The sequence below is a fragment of the Parus major genome, chromosome 2, assembly GCF_001522545.3.
Source record: "Parus major isolate Abel chromosome 2, Parus_major1.1, whole genome shotgun sequence".
In the NCBI taxonomy this organism is placed as follows: Eukaryota; Metazoa; Chordata; class Aves; order Passeriformes; family Paridae; genus Parus; species Parus major.
The window spans coordinates 139,231,820-139,237,819 of record NC_031769.1 but is presented as its reverse complement, the minus strand read 5'-3'; the positions used below and the strand labels follow the sequence as shown (position 1 = coordinate 139,237,819).

The window sequence follows — 6,000 nt, the reverse complement described above, 5'->3', positions numbered from 1 at the left end:
GCAGGGTGGGCGCGGTGGGGCTGCCGCGCCCCGCCCGCCTCCCCATTGTCTGGCGGCGGCGCTGCCCCCGCGGACGGGGGTCATCGCCCGTCGGGGGCGGCGGGCTCCAGACGGGCTCGGGAAGGCAGAGCCGTGGCATCCCTTGGAAGCGCACTGTGCGTGCCCCCCTGCCCCCGACCCGACACGCAGTGGGGTCAGACCCCTCCGAGGACGTGCTCCTCTCCCCTTTCGTCCTTCCTCCGCCCCATGCCGGGAGCCTTCACTGGGCTTTGCTCGCCTCAGGGCGGAGGAAAATCCGTCTGACTCGTCGGTCAGAACGGAGAATCAAGAAGTTCAATCCCGAAGCGCCCAGAGGAGCCGGCGAGTTCCTGCCCGCTGTCACCGCTGGCGTTCAGGCGGACGGACGGACTGACGAGACTGACGGCAGGCAGCGAGCCATAAAGTTCTGGCTCCAGAGTTATCTTGCATCCCGTGGCGTTGCGGTGCGGGGGCGAGCGTGAAGGAACAGTACAGTGTGTGCAGGCAAAGTTGGGGAAGATGTCTGGTTTACTCCTCTGGGGGTGCCTGGGTTTTGGGGTGCATTCTGATGCTCAGCTCTCCCCTGTATCAGGATGTGCAGCACTGGAAACCAGCACCAACTTCAATAAACCATGTAATGGAGACAGTTCTGGATCTCTGAAAGGGCTCAGAGTATCTGCAGTAGTGAATGTTACCTGGTAGGTACTTGGACTTTATTTTTGAGCTGCTTGGTAGGTTAAGTAGTTAAAGGAAAGATGGGGAAGTTTACTGTGTACAAAGTGTCAAGTAAAATAGCGAAGGCTGAGATGTCTTGGTCTGCAAGCTGGCATAGGTGCCTGTTATTTTTAAAATAAGACATGGAATATACGGAGCATTTCAAAGTGCTTATAAACATTGTGTAAATAAAAAGTGGATTTTGTTATGAAACTTGGTACATGAAAACAAGTATTCCCTCAAATGTAGGAACGAGAGGAGAATTTTAAAAGCTGTGCTGTTGGTTTTCACCAGCGGTCTGCTTTTTTTTGTTTTTATTCAGAAGGATTTCACGCCAAAAAAAAGAAAACTTGTGAGTACTTACAGAAACGCTGTTTAAAACAACCTGTGTGATGTTGACTAGAGGACTGCTCTAAATTAAGACCCCTTGGAGCAAAAATGCATGATTAGAAACCCTTTTGTTACTTTCTTTAAACATTGCCAGCAAGGCAGTCCATTCCACTGGTGGTGTTAAATGAATTCCCCGGAGTGGATTAGAAATAGATGCCATTTTGTATAACTGAAATTATTTGCTTTTAAATTTAGGCTAGTGGTTCTTGTATCTTGGCTAGACTGAAAAACCCTCAGCTATCATATTTGGATAATATGTATATTTACTATGGTTGTCTCCAAACTTGAGTTGGGAAAAGGTAGTACTTTGAGTTTTCCTTTGTGAGGCTTACTTTTCTACTTTCCTAATGCTTCTTATGGCTCTCTTCTGAAATGTTTCCTCTCTTGCAACACCTCTCTTGATGTGAGTGCTTTAGCTGGATCCAGTGTCCTGATATCTACCCTAAACTGCTGTTGTTTATAACTGTTGTTTATTACATGAATAGACACTATTTATCACAAAGTTTGTCACAATACTTACCATTGGAGATTTAGAGCTATGTGTTGAACAGTTCTCCCTTTTGTAGATGCTCCACACTGAAGAATTTCTTTCAAATAATGGACTTTGTAATATTGCTAGGATTCCTTTTGTTCCTAATGTACCCAGAAGGCTGTTTCTTGTATCTTTTGCTTCACTGGGCCGTCTGTAGCATTTCAGTTGCTATAGCTGAGATTTTCCCCTGGGTTTCCCACCATTTGATTATATGTAGTCTGAGAGAAAGGTTTAAATTTTGGGTTAACTTTCTCATCTAGTTGTGATTGGTGACCCATTTGTTTGTATGTAACTTTAGAAGAGTCATATTTGAAAAACAGCCGTTCATCTTTGAAGTCAGATTCTTTCTTTAAGTCTGAGTTCAGGATTTTTTGCAGCTTTATGAAGCTTGAACTTTTAAAGAACCAAGTACATAAATCGTGTTTTTTTCTGTTTATGAATAATAAATACAACCGAGGCACAATCACTTGCAGCTAAGCTATGGCTAATGTTTATTTTGGTGATCAGTTTCTCTACCTATCAAGCTGAGGACTAGTAAAGATTTCATAGTATCAAATTCAGTGCTTTATGTTTTCTAATTTTTATGAATCCTGAGCTTCCTGTAAAATTTTCAGAATTATCATTGTGCTAAAATCCTGAGTGATAACAGTTTTGGGGTCATGGCGTGAGGGAGTGTTCTGAACGTTTTTAGCTGAGTGCATGGACATGCTGTTCTCTTCTATGTATAAATGGTCAATATTCCCTCTCCTTGTGCTTTAAATGCAGGGTCATTGATCCATAAATGTCCAAGATGGTTTGCTTCTGAGTTGTCAGGGACTTGTAAACAAGTGATGCAATTTTCAGTTTAGTCCCATTTTCCCTTTTGTTTGCTTCCTATTTCCTAAATAGGCATCAATAGTGAGTGTAGCGTTCTACTTGTTTGGCTCCCCACGACCTGTCAGTAGTGTCACCTTTGCAGAATATACACCTCTAAGAATACAATTTTCTGTTATTATTTAAGTTTCTAATATTGTCAAATTAGGCATTAAAGGGATGTGACTGCTTATGTTTTCAGCATTATTAGTTCCATTAATTCAAATTTACTGAATTCTTTTATCTGGTTAATATTTTTTCTCTTTTCTCTTTTTTTTTTCTCTTTTCTCTTTCTTTTTTCTCTTTTCTCTTTTTTCTCTCCTTTCTCTTTTTCTCTCTTTTCTTTTTCTTTTTCTTTTTTTTTTTTTTTTAATTTTCATCGCTAGTTGAGGATTTTCCCAAATAGTCAAACCATTTTGCTGCATAAACAGTTCTTTCCTTTTCTGTGGAGGTGGAAGCCACCAAAATGATACATTTCCTTATCCTGTACCAAGCAGATGGTATTTCATAATTCTATGGTTTGCACCACTTTCACTGATGGTTCATTTCCAGTTCTGTGGTGTTTCTGTCAAGGAACTGGACAGAACTTCAGGGCTTCAGGTCTTTTTCATATCCTTCAGAGTTCAGTGAACTGCAGTGTATTTCTTAGAACAGTGCCTATACTATCAGTGGATTCTTTCTAATCAGCTTCAGAGATGAGCTCAAATTGAGCAAAAGTCAGCTATTGTCACTTGTTAGAAGGTGTGTGCCGCTCTTTTATCCTTAAGAGCTTTGAGATCGTAGTAAATGTTAGAGTTCAGTGCAATTCAGTGTAAAAGAGTATAATCTAAAGGGGCAGAATGTAGCCTACATTTATTATACCATTAAAATTATAAGACACGTTGTCATGCTAAAGTGCAGAAGACAGGAAAATTGCTGACAACTAAAGGAGGAACAGATGTAGCATGATTGGAGAACCTTCAGGAAAAACTGTAGAAAACTTTCAATATGCTACAGTTTGGACTTCTTGAAAGATCTAAAAGGCAGCAAAGAACTTAATGTTGCAAACATTCTTTAACATAACCTCTGCTTGTGCCTGACAGGTCTAAAGGAACTTTATATATTCTACTTCAAAAGAGCAGGTTCCACATCATGTTTGGAACCATTTAAGAAAGCATCTTTGGTATTCTAGGTTCACTCCGTGTAACTTGGCTTTCTCTGGTGACGTTTGGCAGTATGCTGCTCACCTTCCTTGTCTAATGGTCTCACTAGGATTTGGAGGAACTTCACATGCTTTGAGGGGACCCACAATTTGAAACCAAGGCTTGAAGGCTGACAGTTTTGTTTAATGAGTGGGCAGACAGAACTCTATAATGGGGCACGTGTAACGCCAGCCCTCGTTGCTTGGCAAAGCCAGCGTTGTTCTGTGAGCGCCAAATTCACCTCACCCAACAGAAGGACAGAAATGAGCTTTTGAACTTTCTAATGGTTATGGTAAAAGCTCCACATGTTCAGCACTCTGAATCTTCAAAGCATCTTCGAACCATATTTATTAGGTGGAAAATGGCTGTTAGCTCACAATGAATTCTGTGAATTGGGTAATCATAGAGATGTTAGGGCTTGAATTACTGGTTACAGGTTAGGACTGTGATTATTTAAAATTGGCTTAGCTTAGAAAGGTGCTAAGAACTTCATAGATGGAAATGCATGTTTGTATAGTCCAAGGCAATCTTGGTAGAGGTCTCTAAGCTTGCCTTCTTTAAAGCTACGAAATAGATTAACGTACTCAAAATACGATACTAATGTGATTACTTTCCTCCCTGTGTTATAATGGAAAGACTTGGTTTGTGTGTCAAAAAATGCTGTTGATTTTAAAACTCTCTTTCTGGCTCTGTGCATGGGTTTAAGGCTCTGTCTTGGTAATTAGGTGAGTTGAGATCTAGGAATGTTCTATGTTCAAAAAACAGTAAAGGGAAACAATGGGGAAGGAGTAAGGAAAGAACAGTTAGTAACTACCTGACTGTAGAAGACTGGAAGTAAAATGTTAGTTACAGCTGTGTGCTTCCTCAAAAACTCCAGATTTCTAGTCAATCTTTAGAATACCTTCAAATTAGAAAGATGCTTTTTATACGTGGATCAGATACCTTCAGCAAATCAGTGGGAGCTCAGAGTGCTCTGCAAATCCAAGTTGTATCAGGAGGAGTTGGGCACTTGGCAGCAGTTGCCAAATGAGTTAGATGGAACAGGCTTGAAAGCTCAGGAGTTTCTGTTTCTTGGCAAGATTTTCAGCAAGGTAAAATGCATTTGTAGATGCAGTGGAATTTTTGGAGTGTTCAGCACCACACAATGTTCAGCCTTGTTTGCTGTGTTGAATACTTAATGGCTCTCTGTCCTCCAAACTTCTCAGGGTGGTCTGGTCTGACAAAGGGCTCACCACACCTAGAGTGTCATGTGAATTTGGGGTTTTTGTTCATGTTTCAGTTTGAGGAATTGATGCCCATGCAAGATCCCTGCTGGCATTGTAGGTATCTGCTTAAATATGATGCAAACACAAACAGCTTCACTACTTGTAGCTTGTGAGTGTTTTTCAAATTTGACTGCTTAATACATTTTACTTAAATTTGTTGGTGAATAGAGAACTCATTTTTGTATTGCATTAAAAGCAGTAATTTAGCATGGAAAAACTACTTTCAGTGAGGTTTTTAGCGAGATGCCTGCAACTTTTGGGTGTATAATGAATCCAAAACCATTCGTTTTAATTCTGATTCTTGACAAGTAGCATTTCTTTTTTTTTCTTTTTTTTTTTTAAAAAAACTATTTCGTGGGTTCCTCCAAGGGAAATATACCTTAGTAATATCAGCTGGTTTTTTTTTAGGGGGAAAGGAGGGAGGAGATGGGAGAAAAGAATAGTAATGATGAAAAGTAAGTTTACTCTTTCTACACATAGTAAAGAAATAATCACAAGCACACATCCTTAGAAAGATATATTAATCATAGTACATAAAGTCCAGAGAGGGAGAAGTTTTACATCACTGTGTACACTGAAATTCAGATTCCTTTGTTTTGAAAGCTTTCCAGTATATTAATATTTGCATGTATGATGACCATGTGAGCAGCATACTCTGATGTCACACACACTGACAAAAGAGTGGGGAATACTTTGACTGCAGTTTAAGCCAGATGCATATGGGCACAAGGTAGTTCTAAGTTCAGAATTTGCAGATATATGGTGCTTTATATGAGTGAATATCCTATTTCCAGATGTAATGCTCAATTACAGATAGTAATTACTATCTGTGCATTACTGAACAGGAGCCCTCTTCTTCACCAGGCAACGTTTAAGCCCTGTTGCTGCAGAGAGCTGGTGAGAGAGAGAGGCTGAGGGTGAGAGCTCACTGGAGGGTTAGGACTGAAAATTGCTTTGCACCAGAGCAGCTTCTTCAGCACTACTTTGTGTGGAAAGATACAGTCATTTCCACCCAAAGCAATGAAATAAAAAGCTCAGTCAGCCATTT

General features: G+C 40.5%; 1 protein-coding gene across 5 annotated transcripts in view; it reads left to right on the top strand.

Annotated features, from left to right (window-relative positions):
- The first annotated feature begins 134 nt into the window (after window positions 1–134).
- Window positions 135–6,000, top strand: part of ZHX1 (zinc fingers and homeoboxes 1) — a 42,318-nt gene continuing 36,452 nt past the window's right edge. For 3 of the 5 annotated variants that reach the window (XR_002001287.2, XR_001519270.3, XM_015616997.3), the window contains exon 1: window positions 136–716. The gene's annotated coding sequence lies outside the window, so the exon portion shown is untranslated. Of the gene's footprint in view, window positions 717–6,000 lie in introns of all 5 variants that reach the window. The other 2 variants (XM_015616993.3, XM_015616991.3) reach the window with 1 other exon arrangement.